This window comes from Electrophorus electricus, chromosome 6 (assembly GCF_013358815.1).
Source record: "Electrophorus electricus isolate fEleEle1 chromosome 6, fEleEle1.pri, whole genome shotgun sequence".
Lineage (NCBI taxonomy): Eukaryota > Metazoa > Chordata > Actinopteri > Gymnotiformes > Gymnotidae > Electrophorus > Electrophorus electricus.
Genome location: NC_049540.1, coordinates 25622856 through 25641838, shown reverse-complemented (window position 1 = coordinate 25641838; position 18983 = coordinate 25622856). Strand labels below are relative to the sequence as shown.

Genomic DNA, 18983 nt, shown 5'->3' with positions numbered 1-18983 from the left:
TGTTTTAGGAACAGGGCACCGAACACCGGGGAGGCTTTTTAGTCTCCATGGCAATTGATTTTAGTGCTGGCTGTCTGTGATTTGTGAGGAATGATTGGAGACTGGGGGGGGGGGGGGGGTGAACCTACTGGATAATACCAGATTTACTCTCATGATTCTACCCAGAATGTAAAGCTTGGTGCCACCTTGGTAAACCTACTGGTTAATACCAGATTTAATCTCATGATTCTACCCAGAATGTAAAGCTTGGTGCCACCTTGGGAAACCTGCTGGTTAATACCAGATTTACTCTCATGATTCTACACAGAATGTAAAGCTTGTTGCCACCTTGGTAAACTTACTGGTTAATACTAGAATTACTCTCATGATTCTACCCAGAATGTAAAGCTTGGGGCCACCTTGGTAAACCTACTGGTTAATACCAGATTTACTCTCATGATTCTACCCAGAATGTAAAGCTTGGTGCCACCTTGGTAAACCTACTGGATAATACCAGATTTACACTCATGATTCTACCCAGAATGTAAAGCTTCGTGCCACTTTGGTAAACCGTACTGGGACGTCGGATGGATTGAAGCTCAAAGTCAAACTGAACCAGAACAATTGCTGCTATTGCAAAATTCCACATCTTTGCCATTAAAATTATTATGTAAAATTATCAGTATATCTAGGTTTTAGACAGAATGAATGGTAGCATGTTTATATTATATGTGGCTTGCAAGAACATGTTTTTCAGATAGGTTAAGCTGATTAAAAAAAATCCGTGGAGCAGAATAGCTGCAGGTTTTGTCAGGATGCTGTATCCATACCGCTGTATGCATGCCACTACCTCACAAACTGCCAGGTAGTAACAGATAGCTGCCCTTTTAGCAGTGCTGAAATAATGCCAGGTAGCAGCTACTACCCACCACTGTACAGTGTACTCGGAAAGAGCTTTCTGACTAGTCTTCCTCTTCTCCATCCCCTTTTCTCTCTCTCTCTCTCTCTCTCTCTCTCTCTCTCTCTCTCTCTCTCTCGCCTTCTCACTCTCTCTCATTTACCCTCTCAGGCTTCTCCTACCAAAGGTCCTCCGACCTCTTCAACTGACATTTAAAATGTTAATACCTGTTCAGATCTAAAGAAAGGCATCCTGATGCTCAGGGTCATTCCCTGCCATGCGACATTCCCTGCCATGCGACATTCCCTGCCACTGCAGCCCTCATCTTAGCAGCTTTTACTCCAACTGGCTCTTCAAAGCAGCCTCTATTTCTAAATCCCTCTGACACGGGGCCAGTGATGCCTCTATCCGGTTTACTGCATGTATTTAGTAATCTGCACGTTCTAAACAACAGATGATATTGTCAGGTGCTACGCAGATTGCTACCTCAAAGTAAATAAGCACAGGTGTTATATTCTTACTTGTTCCTGGGTTTTTGTAATACTGTCGGTAAACTAACAAAAAGAGTAGTGTGATCCTTCTCAGTCGTCCCCATGTGTCTCTCTGTCAGACTGATGCTGTGCTCCAATAAGCCCAGCAGAGTCTCCGTCATGTCACCTTCTTGTTACTATGGTGACAAAGAATGAGCTGTTTCCAGCAAGGTTTATGCTTAAGTACTATCACACACACTTTCTCTCTTTTCTCTGTCATCTGTCTGTCTGTCTGTCTGTCTGTCTGTCTGTCTGTCTGTCCTCCCGTCTATCTATCTGTCTGTCTCACACACCCTCAGATGCATCCTACATACAAAGTGTACTACTGAATGTAGGCAGCTATTCTTTATTTCTCTCTACACACACATGCATACACACATCTGCAAACATGCATGCACACATGCACAGAAAGCAGCACTACTAAACATTGTTATTCTCATTTGAATCTAAACAATAGGTTTAATCTTAATAACACAAATATATTTCCTAAACATAAAATTTTATATATTTTATGCTGCCCCAAAAGTACTTGAAACCTGTTACCAGAGGCAATTTGATTGACGAATATGGAGGGAAAACCATGTCCCTTTCTGGCTCATTGTTAGACACAGATATGAGTGATACCTACAGTAGAATGAAATGTCAGCCACAAACATGGTGTGTTTGTGGTATACACATTAGTTTCTTTTCCTCTTTTTCAAGCCTTTTTGTGTTTAATTTTTTCATAAACCCAGGAATGGTTAATAGAGCTTACATATCGTGAGCCTAGCTTGCTAAACGTAGCAAGTTTGTTCTTTTAAGGAGAGGTTTTGTGGAGGTTGTGTTTCGTGCCTCACTGTGCTCTGATTTCACCTGAAAAATCACATGCTGGATCTGCTTCTGCCTTTACTGTTACTCTATGGGGAAAACTACTTGAGAGCACTTTGACTTGCAGAAGTACAGCATGCACTACAACCAACACCATGAAGAACCACCCTGCTCCTGTGCCACTGCTGATGGAAGCCGCAGTCAAGTCAAGTTCAAGTCAAGTTTGGTTTATTTGTCACATACATAGTCATACACAGTATAACGCGCAGTGAAATGGTTTGAGTGCTCTGTCCAAACTGAGGAGAAAAAAACAAAACAGGGGTGCACAGAGAAATATATATCTATATATATACAAAATATATTAACAATGTATGTACAATATATGTATATTATGTTTATATACACAATGTACAATGTATATATGGAGATATATATATATATATATATATATATATATATATATATATATATATATATATATATGTATGTACACAATGTACAGTTCCATCTTACAATTGATGACAATTACAGTGGTGAAGGCTATACTGGCATAACACAGAGAATTTAGGGGATTAAATGAGCTTTTGCTTTTTGGAAGCTGCTTCTGTCTAAAATGCCAAGCTTTCCTTTTGTATTGAGTGTGTTCAGCACGGAGGGAGGAATGATCATGTTCCAGGTGTTGCTGATCCTGACGTCTGTCCGTCATTTTGGAGTCGTGGGATCGGTTATGACGGGAGGGCGTTCCTGTTCTTGTCAGATGACGTCTGCGTTTCTGTCGGCAGAGAGCAATGCTGGTCAGTGTTGGCTGCCCTGGAAAATGGCCTGTGCTTTTACAAAGCCTTTTTGTTTGTTGTGATGGTTGTTGTTGTTTTTGTTTGATAGCAGCAGCTAATTCCAGATGAGAACAGAGCATTTATCCCCACAGAGCGTCTAGCTCAACTGTATGGAGGCAGTGTTGTGGCTGGACCACGGGCTGTGCAGGGGATGGATGAGTGATTGTTTAAGAGGAGCTGAAGGGGAATGGCACCATGGGCTTAATGATGGAACATTGGTGCAGGGAGACAGTGAATGCACAGATGAAAAATGAATAGATAAGACTTTGAATGCATGACGATGGGAAGGCAAAAATAGTGTTGTTCAAAAAAATAGGGCTTGCCCTGCCACAGATGCCGCTGACATGTACAATGGCTTTAAAATGGATCTGATTTAAAACCGTATGAATGTACGTTATTAATTTTAACTTTGCATTTGAGGGTGTGTGTTCTTACATTCTTACTGGCTGTAGTAGGACAGAATACAATGTGAAACTAAAGAAAAACAAAAAGGAAAAATCATATATACATTACCAAATTGTATGCACTATACAAAGTAAACTTGTTCCCTATTATAACAAAGGCATGGGTACGTGTGCATCACTTTTTTGAAGATATATTCTCATTTCTGATCCATTTGATATTTAGCGTCTTGCAAGCCCCAACAAAATTAGTTCTATCTGTGTGAAACATTTTTGCAGGTAACCATACCGCATAAAACCTGCTGAAGGCATTGATGAACCTTGAATCAGTAAGTTTATGCACAGCTCATGCAAGTAAAAAGCACAGTGCAGCACTTGCACATCTACTCCTTGTGCGTCATGTAACAATAGACCATGGTCCAAATGCATCCAATCCTATGCCTAGGGGACTCCATCATTAACCTGTCTGATTTTCTGGGTCTCTCAGTTTCTTTGACAGGTAACATACTTGTACAATATTGCAGAAATTAGTTGTTTACCGTGAGTAATCCAAAGTTATACTGTGCACACTCCTTCTCTAATGTGTTATGTTTGTTGAGTTGCTTTTTTATGATAGTGTCTCACGAGATGTGTGGGAATGTGGTTCATGCAGGGATAGTTAAGGGGTATCTCTCTGCTCTTGACAGATCTGCAGAGAATAAATGACCTCCAACTCTCAGCAAGCAAGCCATTATTATCTAGTACAAAGTTAAGCCATTTCAGAGGACTAACATTTGGCAAGATTCTTCTCTGCTAAATGCACCTATATTCTTCTTCAAAGACATCCTGTTGGACAGAACCACTTCCACTTGTGCTACAATAATCATGAAAGCTCTTCCAGACCCTACTTTCTGTTATACACAAAGGCTGTCAGAAAGACTTAACAACATGAATGAGGCCTGCAGTGGCTCTGACAAGTATTCTGTGTTTTGAGGAACATTCATAATGAGTAGAGTCAAGCTGAGCTTCAAGGCTTTTGGTGATGAGTTACTGTCACTTCAGGCCTGATTTTAATGTCATCCTCTGGAGTATTGGGGGCCTAAGCATTACCTTTAAAAGATATCTCAACATCTGAATGCAACAGGAATGATAAACCTAACAGCCAGTTGGTGTTTGGCAGATGGTTTCCCTGGGTGAGTTTGTTGGCATGTTGTGCAGGATTTTGCTCTCTGAGAGTGTAGAACCACTGCTCCGGAAGAGTGAATTTCATGATTCAGGTGACTTGATTAAAAAGATACACATAGAACCTTCTGGATATATTGTAGATATAACTAAGCACTTTCAGTGAAGGATTTTACAGAATGGCACTCCATGTCCAACTTATCAAGTTCCACAGCTAACATAGTCGCTCACAGATCCAGACAGGGGAATGTGTGGACTGGCTGAGGAGCTAGTTTGGATTTTCCCATTATGAATCCTATATGATATTGCCCCACATTGTCAATGGTTCTAAAGCAAACTACAGCTCCTATTGCTGTTGTTGAAGCCTCAGCAAAGATGCACAATTATTTTCTCTGGCATAAAAGAAATGTGGCTCGTACATAATACCTCGATATTTCAAGATGCTCAAGAGCTTTCAAGACACTTCCTATAGAATCCTTTCTCTCTCTCTCTCTTTCTAGAGGAAGAGTAGCATCCCAAATACTCTCAGCAGTCTCTCAAACTTCTAATGCAGTCTAATGTTAGTGGGGCCAAAAATACAAGAGGGCCATGTAAACTATTGACCGTAAAAAGCACACCTCTCCTAGTATATGCCTTCTCTTCATAAGAGATGTGGTAAGTGAAGCTGTCCAGTTCCAGCCTCATTAGATAAGCAGAGGGTACACCTCCAGATTCAGGTCTTTTAGATCTCTGTGGTTCTCTCATACCACAAAACAATAAAAGTTGTTGGGCATCTGCTTTGAAGACTACAGGGCCCCTCTTAAAGCATAAGAGCACTCCCAAACAGGTGTTTTTCAAATCAGGTCCACAGAGGACTGTGTTATTTAGAGACATCATATGATACTCAACACTTGAGTCGAATACCACCCTGATCTCGTCAGTGGATGATAAACGGCAAAAATGGAGCTCCATGCTCATGCACCTTGTGAATTCTTAGTATCTCTTCCCAAGAGCAGAAAGATCTGAGCATCAGGGTTCTGCAACTTAGATCTGGACTGCCTCAAGCTACCAGTGCAGGTGGAGAAATGCTACTTCTGGGGAAGGGATTTATTTATGGTCATCTGGAATCATCTCACATTCAAACAGTGTAGCGAGGGGGAACTGACCAATTCACAGTCTCTATAACAAAATGATTAGCTTGTGCCAGAACAGGTCCTCATGATACACTGTCAGTCTTGGCATGAAAAAAAAAGTATTTTTGCAAGAGACTTATTACTTTGTTCATCGAGCACTGCATACATCCTGGTTGCTTCCTCTCTTTCTTCACTAGACAGATTTTGAAACATGACATGGGGTAGTCAGTTGCTAGGGTAGTCGGCTAAACCACAAACCTCAGTGCAGTTAGAAGTGACTAACAAGGATGCATCTCCATCTGGCTTCTTGCTCTGCTCACCGCTTTCAACCTTCTTTAGGGTCCTCAATATGGCAGAGCTGCTATATACCTGCTTTACACCTGTCCCTACCACATTCAGAGTATTTGCCTGTGGTCTCACATTCTTTTGTAACACATGTGGTGGACCCAACATTATATCAGATAGTTTTCTTTAAGGAACAACTTGCATTCCTCAGTACCTTTTTTTCCTGAAACATATGCACATTTTCAAAGTGTTGGGTTTTCTATTAATGGAGCATTGTTTTGTATTTCTTCCATCTTTTTCTCTTTTGTATTGTTTTGGTTGATCTGAGTACTTGAAGGAATGTCAGCTTTGTAAGCTCGTATTAGACATGCTATTTCTGAAATGTTCATCTAATTTGGGTGATTGGCTAGGTGAGAGAGGGAAAAGAAGAAACCTTAGTCATTTCTGATCTTTGCATGCTGTCAAACAAATCTGGAGAAAACAAAAAAGGTGGGAATACTAAGTTATTGTCCTCTTTGTACCTTGAGCCCAAGTCAGCCCATTTTTTTGTATACCTAAAGGGTGTCTTTTCAATATTGGATTACTGTGAAAGGCCAGGGAGCAACCCCTCCTCTTCTAGTTCATGTAGAATGTACCCTAGTAGTGAAGCTTTACATTGTCTTTGTTATTGAGATTTGGAAAATTCTGAAGTTTTCTGAGAAGAGCAATTCAACCACCTGTGGTGCTCCATATGTTTTCTGAAGCTTTTGCCAAACCATTCTAAGAACTCCTTCTGGACTGAGTACAAGAACTGAGTGAATTCTCCTTGCCTGTTCTGAAAACTCCTTACATAGCCATGTAGTCATCAGATCCAGTTCCACTCTAGCAGACAGACTGAACTCTTTGGTATCATTCAAAAAGGATACTTCCTATGACCAGTGATTATCTTGTTGATTGTCAAATTTTCAGAGACTAGACCTACCATCTCTTTATGGTAGTATACATGCACATGATTCTGATCCGCATATATTTTCTTTATTCCTCTGCAACTTTAATGTGATTGCTATTTTTGTCTGTTAATTTTCATATCATGACACACTATAGTTTCATACTTTGGTATTGTATCTCTCAGTTTTAAAATGAATCTCTTGGATCATCTTTATATTGCAGCTCTATAAAGTATCCCTGTAAATGTTGCTGAACTCACTGGTATGCTCTTTTGGGCTTAGTGGCAGTTTCAGAGGCTCCTCTGTGGCTCTTCACAGAGGTCTTCATGTTCAATCAGTACCGCTTGCTCATATTCCACACCTAAAGCTGGTGTGGCAACAGCAACCTTCTAAATATGCAGCCTAGCCTCCAGTTAGGCTTTCTGTCATATCAGCTTCTTGTTCAGGGAGTACTGCTCGGGCATGGACTGCTTCAGCCCTTGTACCGGCATTGAATGTGGCAGAGCTTGGTGTGGCAGACCTTTTAATTGACTTGAAAGAGTGTGAGATCTGAGACATGGTATCTGCCATCTGCAGTCTGATGATGAGCACTCTACCTAGGCTGTGTGTTTGTGTCTCTTTGCTGCAGTGAGTGCCAACTGGGCAAAGCACAGGTCCTGCCAAACCACAGACTCGTTGCCAGCCGTAAACTCATTTGATCTATTCTCCTTCACCTTCCTGTGTGTGTATGTAAGTTTCTGAACGCTGCTCCCTTGCTGCTCTCTGCTTGGATCCTCGGCCTGGGTTATCCTTTTTTTTCTCTATTTTCTTTATTTTCATTTTTCAAGTCATTTTTCACACTACAGTGTCTTGAGAAATGACAGTTTTACAGTAAATTTACAAAGAATTCAGATGAACTACAAAGCCATAAGTGGCTGTTTTTCCTTTGTGATCGTCATATTTCTAGAATTAGTCCTACAGATGCAGAAGATTACAGATACTAAAGAAACGGGTGAGAAAATGGCTCAGAACGCATGTGCTGTCAAAATTATTACAGTTATTCTACAGAAAATGACAGTGCTGGAAATTACTTTTCAGAGTTTGTTGTCTGAGCTTAAGAGCTGAAATTCCTGTGCTACGCGAGGGACTATCAGATTGTGGGTGTGCTGGTAGGAGAACGCTGACCAGCGGCTCAGTGGAGCAGCAGACACGCAGACACACAGAGAAGGGCCGGCGGATGCATGAACTGAGTCGCTGTCGGGAGTACAGATGACTGGTTGGAGCCAAACCCAAATGCAGTGCTACGTACAGCTCTGCAGCCATGTCCTCCACCCCTGCTAAGATCAGCTCCTTCATCTACTGCTGATGCTAATGCTAAAGCTAGCACGTGAGCCACTGCAAGGCCTCCGTGTCGATCCTTGCAAAGGCAGTGAAAGAAACACTGGGAGAACCACGGGTCCACTGGGCCTAAACCTGTGGACAAAGCAGACGCTCTGGCAATGGCGTGGAATATCAGAAACTCATAGTTTGCTGTGAGCCAAGCATCACAGTCTCTGATTTAAATGAAAAGCCGCCAGCAATACTGGCTGACTACACCACGGAGAAGCGAGTTATTATGCGTGTCTGCAAGAGTGACATGCAAAAGAAGGAGACTGTTACTAAAAAGGGACTTTAATAACCTCTTCAGCACAGCTTAACGTTCAAACATTTTATCAGTGGTCCTCTGCTTGCATGGAGAACAAACATATTCTCAAGGCTACTTGGTTTAAACACTTGGCTACACAAACACTATAGGTCAAACAGCCTGAACTTATTGACCTGTTTTTATGGAAGCAAGAATTTTTTAGGCGAGATGGACTGCACACAAACAAGAGAGGTGCCAAAACTCTGACAGAAAACTTAATTTTCTCAGTGTGCAATTTATCCACCCCCATTAGTGGTGATACATTGGCACAAACACCCCAGGACTCCCTTGCATCAGCGGATTTTATCCCTCCAGAGCAACATCATCTTCCCTCTGTTGTGGGTGCCATGATGGAACTGCAGACCTTGAATGAAAGCCACGATGATGACCAAGCTTATCAGCTTACAGGGACACCTCATCCCTGTGAAGACTCTGCATCTCCAGTCTCCCATCACAGCATCTGAACCTCCTAGCAACAGTGGAGAATCTAGTATTGGCTGGGATGAGGCTGTCACTTTTCCTGTTAGCCAGCCCTCAGGCACAGTGTAAAATCAGTTCTTCCTCTACCCCATCTGTTGCTTCATCTCCACTTTCATCCTCCAAACCTTCCCTTGTGGAGTGTCAAACCCAGTCAACAATTCCATTTATGGCATTTGGCATACACTCTATTCTAGCCAGTACAGTAGGTTACAGTAGGTTCAAGATACCATTGAACTACAATGCTGTTGAAATACAGGGATCAATTCTGATGGCTTGAATCCGGTATAAGCTCTATCTCAGACAACAGTAAGTGCAATAACAGACAATACCCTACAATAATTAGAGTTTCAGTTACTCGACATAGGTGCAAGATCAGTGGCCATCTAGCAACAAATAGATGGATCTTCAGTCTTGGTTTTAAGATGGCAAAGGACTCTGCAGTCTAGAGAGCCAGAGGACATTCATTCCATTTTCTGGGAGAGTCAAGATCCTCCACCACCTGTAGTTCAAAAAGAGAGACACGTTCCTCACCCACAAGAATAACAGCTGCCCTCTCTACTCCATCACCAACAGAAGCCCCATCATGCACTGTACTGAAAGATGACACTCCATTCTCAAATAGTGTGCCACATTGATATTTTTGAGGACCCTGCTTCTACAGTAATGTCAGCAGTACATGTTTTCAAAAGAAGCTTGGTCCCAGTATGTCTGTAATCTCTCCCGTTCCAGTGCTTATCAGAAACAGAAAAAACAGTGAGTACATGTCAGATACTGTAAATATGTCCAACCTGCAGTATGTAAGAGCCATAGATTTTGGAGCAAAGCACACGTTACTACGTTAGCTCTTCTCAATATTAGATCACTCGCAAACCAATCTCATTTGATTAAAGATTATACTATAGCCCATGGGCTTGATTTTATGCTTTTAACTGAAACATAGTTAAATGAATGCAGTCCCACAACCATATTAATTGAGACTGCACCGCCAAACTTGAATTTTATAAATGTCTCTCGTGTCAACAGGAAAGGTGGAGATACAGCGGCTCTATTTAATGTGTCCTTCCAATGCAAGCAGTTATCATTTGGTGACTTTATATCCTTTGAGTATCTTGGTGCAGTTATGAAAGGGATGGCAAGAATATTACTAGTAACGGCTCTCAGCATGAGGCTGGGAGCACACACTGTTGTGATCACTCTCTGGATTTAGTTATCATATCAGGGTCTCTTAAGGATGTAGCTTTGTCAGATCATTACTCTGTGTTCTATGTGGACCTCACTAGAACGTAAGACTTGATGCATCAGTTTTTAAGAAGGGGTTTATAAATGACAGCATAGTTACACTTTAACATGAACAAAATGTGCACATCACTGTACAAACTGTGCACATTTATCGGGTCTGTTGATGCTCTGCTGGGCAGCTTCAACTCAAATATTGTTAGTGTTACTGATGAGATTTCTACAGTTACAGCTAAAACCATGTCACACCAACAAAAAGCACCATGGAGAAATGCTACCGTAGTTCAAATTCAAAAGGGAGAATGCAAGAAGGCTGAACGCAGGTGGCAAAAGACAACTGATTCACAAAGAAATCTTCAAAGATAGGCTGCATTATTACAAAGCAATAATCGCAAGGCAATGCTTTTTCTCTAGCATTGTCAACAATAATTCACAAGGGTTGACAAATTAACACATTTGTAAACACACATGGCCCCTGAATTAGTATCAACTGAGTAATGTAATGAGTTTGCATCTTTTTTTAGCACTAAAATTCTCAGTATCAGACAAGCCATTAGTAGCCTGCAACCCATCCTTCACCATATAAAGCTATCATGAAAATTGCCCCAGTTTAGCTATAAAAAATACAATTTTAATGCATACATACTCGATACAGTGAGTAAGCTTAAATCATCTACTTAACAGCCTTGATGCCATACTGATTAGCTTCTTAACGAATGCGTTTCACTCTATAGCAGCCAACATACTGAGTAAACACCTCACTCTTAATGGACATTTTTCCTAACTCACCAAAAACTGGAGTGGTGAAACCTCTATTAAAAAATAGAAATCTGGAAGCAACTCTTTTAAATGATTACAGACCCATTTCAACTCTACTGTTCATTGGGACACGGCTCATGTAATGTGTTAGGTTGGGTGGTGTCTGCGGTTCCCCCCCCCAAAAATTGAAATGAATCTTATGGCATTGGCTCCAATTAAGGTAACATCTTCCCAGACACTGTATTTAAATGAGTATCACTTTTACTATTGCACAATCTCAGTGCAGCTTTTGATACCACAGATCATAACATTCTCATAGATAGATTTGAGAAGTGGGTTGGACTCCCAGGAACAGTCCTAAAATGGTGAAAATTGTACCTACAAGTCAGAAATTACTTTGTCGAAATAGAAAATAATGTTTCTGAAGGAGTGCTGTCTCCCAGGGATCGAATCTTGGGTTGCTCTTATTTAACTCATCTCACCACAGGTATGCTGCCGACACTCACATTTACATAGCCCTCTCCTCAGGCTCTCCCCTTGGATCTCTGTGTAAGTGCCTGAACACATCGCTCACTGGATGGGCCAGAACCTTCTGCAATTGAATAAAGGTAAAACAACGATTATTATATTTGGCAACAGCAATGAGAGGTGCAGACTAGCTGTGTTTTTGGACTTGAAAAACCTAAAGTCTAAAGAGCTAGCTCTTAACCTTGGCGTACTAATAGAATCCAACCTCAGTTTTAGCAATCACATCAAATCAGTTACTAAATCAGCATATTATCACCTTAAGAATATCAACAAGGTCAGAGATTTCTGGACTAAACCAGACCTGGAGAAACTCATACATGCATTTGTCTCTAGCAGGGTTGATTACTATAATGGCCTCCTAAGGAGACTCCCAAAAAACGCAATTAAATAGCTCCAGTTGATTCAACATGCAGTTGCTAGAGTTCTCACTAGAAGCAAAAGAACAGAACACAGCAGCCCCATTTTTAAGTCCTTAAACTGGCTACCATTATACTACAGGGTTGACTTTAAGGCATTATTACTGGTCTGTAAATCGCTTAATGGTGTAAGACCACCATATCTATCTGATATGCTGCAGCATTATGAGCCAGGCAGAATCCTCAGATCATTAGGCACTAGTCAGTTAGTCCTGCCTAAGATAAAAACTAAGCACTGAGAGGCAGTGTTCATCTATTATGCTGTTTTTAAATGGAACCTGTTGTCAGAGGACTTTAGGAATGCCCTGAAACTAGATGCTTTTAGATCCAAACTAAAAACATCCTTATTTTGCCAGGCTTTTGGCTCATTTGATGAAAAAATGGAATAGATCTAATCGACAGTGAATTTTCATCTGGCACTTCTTTTGTGCTTAAAAGAGAGCAAACTTGTGGAATATTTCTAGATTCCAGTTAATTCCACAATTGTCGCATTTGCTCAAAATCATTAAAGGAATATAATTGGTGTAAATCTGTTGGTGTATTCAAATGTTGCCTCTGTTAAGGTATACTGTAATTGGAACCACATTTTTCAAAGCTTTACAACCACTATATACCTTTAATTGCTAAGACGTGGCACACTGCCACTGCCACGGGAGGCACTTATCCTGGATGAGTTGTTTCCTACACCTGCCCTGTCGGACCTGTTGGTGCCTCCGCGGGCTTGTTGGGTCACACCTCCCGCCATCCGCAGCTGGATTTGGTGGCACGTCCATCAGTGCCCAAACAACCATTTCACCCCTCATCTGGGGTTATAGCCCTTGGTCATCATGATGATGAAACAATCCATCCATCTCGAAGAATAATTATCTTCATTACATCCCAATATGTATTCACCTCATAAACAGAGGAAGGACCTCTGACCCGATCAATGTTCTATTGATCCAAAATGCAGCCGAGGATGGGGGGGGGGGTTGTTGGGAGCGAGGTTGCATCTCACCCGGGATTTACTTTTTGTTTTTTTTTTTCTTTTGGCTCTCTGAAATGGAAATGGGTTAAGAAAAAGTAGGTTTTAACCTTAATTAAATTGGGGGAAAAACTCACAGATGAGAAGAATGATTGATTGTGCTTGATTCTACGCACGCCTCTTGCTGTCTGTCGGTTACTGAAGGAAAAGGTATGCTCATGCGTTAGCCCTTTATTTTCCCTCTTTCATTTATTTGCCTCACAAAAAGCTCACCGCCACCATGTTCAGAATCATTCATTCACAGGCACATGATTTGGAGCGTCTCAGAGATGAAGGCAAGGCTGTGGGCTATAGTCCCAGTGTACACATTTGCTTGAATATATTAATCCTATAAAGGAATGTCTATTGTGAACAAAATGGCCTCCACGTGATGGTAGCCGTTCTGTCCGAGAGCATCTAGTATCTCCCTCTCATCGCTGACTGGGATCAGTAACATGAGGTTACTGGTGGAGTGGTCCAGGCCTGACAGGGCGATGCTTTGTTCTGTCAGAATATATTTCAGTACTACAAGTTAATTAAAGGGATGGAAAGTGAAAGGGAGTTGGCTTCTTCCCTGCAGAAAAAATCTCTTTGTGTGTGTGTGTGTGTGTGTGTGTGTGTGGTGCATATGCATATATGTGTGCATGCATGTGTGCGTGCCCGTGTGTGTGTGTGTGTGTGTGTGCGTGTGTGTGTGGGACAGAGAGTGTGAGTAATGTGTATGTGTGTGCAGATTGCCAGATTGAGTGAGTCATGTGTCTAGCCTTCATGTTTGTTGTGGAGCATGCCACAGGAAATGAAATGCAGCCTTTATCTGAACCTTCTGACATCCACCCCCCCCCCCCCCCCCCCCAACCCCGGACATTTCCGTATAAAAACTGAGACTGCTCCAAGCGAAGGAGCCAGCCTATGTGGACGGCTCCCTCCCATTTGGGAAAGGAAGCATTACACTGAAGTGTACAATGTGTTAGAACTACTGTATATCCAGCACAAAAGTGTATTCACAGAATACACAGACTCTGGGGTGTCACATTTCTCGCACATGCATATTTGGTGCATTCAGTGACCAAAGGCACTGTGGCTATGGAGTATATATACTTATGTACTTACAGACTATACATATGAACAATTTATGAATATTCTTTGTATTTGTCTTCTTATATTCCCCCTCTCTCATTATTTAATTTGTACATTGATTAAAAGCTGGTGTGCTGATGGCCAAACATATCATTCTATGTCTGTTCTTGGAATCATGGCTCCTCAGGTTTTGACTGGGGGTGTTGTGTGAATGGCTCTAAACAAGGGTCCCAGCTGCTTGGCGGGATGTATAATGAGGTTTAGCTGTCTTTGTTGACAGAGTGCCTATTTAGTAACTCATCGTTCTCCAAGCGTCTCCTCAGACTCAGAGCTGAGGGTTTGCTCTGCAGCTGTGGTTTTGTCTTTGTGCTCCACACAAGACTCAGTTCAACAGTTTTATATGTGCAGCTCAGAGCACTGGATCATCACTGTTTACCTAATTTCCTCATTCTTCGACCAAATCAGGTTTTAAAGCATCTTTAGTTCAGTCATTTCTAAGTAATGACAAAACAAAGTGGTCAATGAATGATATTTAAATAATTGTTAATGTAGCAGTGGTAGTTTGTGGTAATCAAAGGTTATTTTAAATTATTGTGTTAACTAAGAAGCTGTATTAAAAATACAATACTAAGCAAATACTAGGAAAAAAACTGTGGACTTGACGAGCAGAGTTCAGACATCACAACAAAGAAACACTCAAGCTTGGCTTAAATAGTGGCTTAAGTACAGAGAAAAGAAGCGGCAGGTGCTCAGAATTCAGGAGGAGGTAGTGACGGAAAATTCACACACATACATATACATACATACATACATACATACACACACACACACACACACACACACACTGCAGATCAAAATTAGAGAACAAACAATTTCCTAAATGTCAAGGTCACTGCGTAATGAATTTATCCTAACAGGAGTAAAAGAGCACTATTTTAAGATTATTTCATGAGTTGTATATATTTTAAGGCACAGTATAAAAAACGTAACTGAGATAATTAAAAAGGAACACTGATCAAATTTAGAGAACACTTTCAGATACCTGCAAGTTATTGGTGTTAATCTGGCACCTGGTGCTGATTTCCTTAATTATTTGACAAACCCTATTTAACTGGCCGCCTAACTTTCCAGTTTTCACTGACTTTGCAAGATGGTGACCGCTCCAAAGTGACTGAAGCCGTCCGGCAGCAGGTTGTCCAGATGAAGGCCATAGCAAGAGAAGTTGGTCGTTCCGAGTCTGGGATTTCTAGAATATTGCATCTTTACAACATCACAAACTCATTCAAGTCCGTGAAGATGGCTGGTCGCCCACAAAAGACAAATGCAAGAGAGGACAGGATGATGTCGAGAATCTCCATGGGTAATCAGTTCAACACTGCAGCTGGAATTGCTCGCCAGTTCAGCACTGAACAGTGTAAGGATCTGTCTCTTCATACAGTGTCTCGACGTTTAAGCGCATTTGGACTGAAAGCCCACTTTGCAGTGACCAAACCTCTCATTAGCAGAAAGAATCAAAACACCAACGTGGCAGAGTGCAAGTGTGTATCAGAACCTTCTTCAACAACACGTGGTTCCTTCCTTGCGTTCATCATTCAGTAAGCCAGCAATTTTCATGCAGGACAATGCCCCCTGTCACGCAGCAAAACGGGTAAAGCAGATCCTTGAAACTGAAGACATTGAAACAGTGAAATGGCCAGCCCAGAGTCCTGATCTAAACCCAACAGAAAACCTCTGGTAAATCCTTGGTGACAAAGTTATGGCCAAGAAACCCAAAACAGTCACCGAACTGTGGAAGAGACTACAAGAAGAGTGAACCAAAATCACACCAGAGCAGCGTGAGAGACTAGTGATGTCCTGTGGCCGCAGATGTGCTGAAGTCATTCAAAGCAACAGCCTGTACACTTACTACTGATTGGTGACTGTTGTAACCTTCAAAAAATTTAGTTTTTAGTAATTTTTCTCTGTGCTGCAGCCATTGCTGTTCGCTAATTTTGATCATTGTGTTTTCTGCAATATAAAGGTTTTATGTTGAAATACCTTGGTTATTTTGTTCTAGTGGCATGGTATACCCCTAACAAAAAATAGTTCAAATGTTGATTACAAATGAAGATTACATTATTTCTGAAAAAAGTAGTGTTCATAAATTGTTCCCTAATTTCTGCTGTGTGTGTGTGTGTGTGTGTGTGTATATATGTAAATATGTATGTATGTATGTATATATATATATATATATATATATATATATATATATATATATATATATATATATATATATATATTTCTCTACCAGACTGCAGAAATTATAATGATGTGCATTGCAGGCTATCACACAGCTGTTACTATGACCTTCCATTGCAGCCCATAGCAGTGGATCGCACTCAAGATCAGTCATTCTGGGTACTATGGTACACTCTTCAGTGACCACCTTCTCTTTGGAGGAATACAGAGTGAAAAGAAGATGGGTAATAGAAAGATTTTCTGAGTCATACTCTTTTGGTGCAGAGAGAGATATTTGGAGAGGAATAAAAGCAAGTGTTCGCTTCCTTTAGACACAAATACCTCACTTTATCCTCTATCTACAGTGCCGGCGTTCTTACAGAAATCTCTTCAGAGCGAGCAATAGTTGCTCCAGATTTTGTGTGTGTGTACTCGGGGTTTGTGCAGTTTCAAAGATCTTAAACCTGAGTGTGGTTCTGAGAAAACCACAGTGTATTGTGTTATTGAGTATAGTGTGCAGGCCTTGAAACATACCATGCTCCCCAGCTAAAAAGGCAGTCTCTCTGTGGTCTGATGATAAACCGCTCACTCAAAGTAAATCCTAAAATTCTTCATTTGTAAAGACAGTGCTAGAGACAGCATATAATCTACATTTATCATTTTCAATGGCTGTGGTTACTGGCATATAAATATACCACATTTCATATTTCACTGCCATAGCACTGCTGTATAGCAAGATTCACTAATCTAAGCCTTGTGTCAGTTCCAAACCCAAGATGACATTTTGTTTTATTTATTTTTTTGTACAATCTCTGATTCAGCACTGTGTGTACGTTCATGTGAATTTGCATGTGTATATGTAGCATGTGTGCATATGTATGTGTGTGTCTCAGTGGTAAAGCAGCACAGGATTGTGCTAAACAGTGGGTTAGCGCTTTGCCTCCGACACGCTCTGCAAATGGTTTTAATTTGCTCTCTGTGTTTGCAGCCTGTCTGAGCACTGGGGCCTGTAATAAGGTGATGATGGCCCAGTGCGTCCCCCAGGGCACTACTGCCACTGCAAAGCTCCTCCATAAGCGGCCGGCCAGGTGCCGACAGGCTAGAAGTCGCCATGGTAGCACAGGTCCACTTTGACCTCTGGTCCTAATGAAAGGTCAGCTTGTGTATATATGTGTCAGACATCAGATACTGTACATTAACAAAGCCCAGACCAAAATAAGTGAATGAAACAGGGTTCAGACAAGCCATGAATTTGACTCTTTAACTGGTTTACTTGACTGAGAAACTTGACCCAAAGTGGATTAGACCTCTGTGTGTGTGTGTATATGTGTGTGTGTGTGTGTGTGTGTGTGTGTGTATGTCTGTGACTCTCTGTGTGTATCTGTGTCTTGGCAGTCCAGCAACACCCCCCCCCCCCCTAATTTATAAGGGTGGATTGATTGAGGAAATGGTACTAGGAGGGACATTCATTGCTGTAAAGAGGAAGAGGCCTAGCCTGGCATGGCCTAGCTAATCCTCCACATCAGGTTTGTTCCACTACTGGAGGCTATCTGTGATCTTTCTTCACTGTTGTGAGGCGCAACTGATGTGACACTCCATTGGGATAAAACTTGTGTCATGGTTCAAATTTTTTTTTTATGTGGTTATGCACTGTGATATTACGTAAGACCAGCCAAGGACACCTTAAAGACCAGCTGGCAATTCTGACTGATTTGGAGTTCTGGAAGAAAGACGAATACAGCATTTTCATAGGCTGCCGTTTTAACTGAGGAAAGTGACTGCACACATGAGATTTGGGCTCTGCTCATGAACAAGTCTTCTGCCTGTCACTCCACAGATGTTTAGAAGGCAGCATGTTTTCTGGAGCTCTCTCCTGCTTCAACCACCTTGCACGTCACAGCAACTCTAAAGCTCACACTGCTTCACCACACAGAGGAGCATGGTCAGTAAAGAATACGTCACTCCTCTGAAGAGAACCTATTGATGAATGTTGGTTGATCCTGGTTGCACATTTCACTTTGTTCTTAAAATAAGGAGACAGGGTGTTTTTCAATGTGAGCCTGCTTCGTCACTGCAATGTGACAGTATGAATGTACATTTGCGATATAATTCACATTGAAATTATAGATAGATTTTTTTTCCCCCTTTACTGTCATATTACACACATGCATCATCATATTTCACACACTATCAAACTCTCACACACTCTCCTATGCAATCTCTGTCATAGTCTCTCACACATGCTACCAAACGTTCCTGCATACACTGTCATAGTTTCTTCCTCACACACCATCAAGGTTGACAGGTGGATGGGTGTGGTGTGTGTGTGTGTGAATAGCATTTGTGTGTTATTTCTACATAGACTGTAGTGATTGCTGTCATACAGGTTTGTTCGTGTGGGTGTGCACGCTATATGACACTAATGGCTAGTGGCAGGCAGGATGACTTCATTAGCCTGGGCATCGTTGTAGGCTCCAACTGCCTACCTGCCCCCTCCTGCCTGGTTGGGTCATATGTCCGCGCGGTTCCTACACAGTGCGGAGCTCCACTCCTCAATATACCCAGGAGCACAGCAGCTCAGCAGTACTGCCTAAAGTCCAAGCAGAGCCGTTAGGCTGTCGGGCAAAATGGAGAGGCCAGATTCATGCTCCCACTGAGCTCCAGCTCACAAA

General features: G+C 41.6%; 1 protein-coding gene across 13 annotated transcripts in view; it reads left to right on the top strand.

Annotated features, from left to right (window-relative positions):
• Positions 1 to 18983, top strand: part of cacna1bb (calcium channel, voltage-dependent, N type, alpha 1B subunit, b) — a 105804-nt gene that overhangs the window by 16902 nt on the left and 69919 nt on the right. The gene's annotated exons all lie outside the window — the stretch shown is intronic.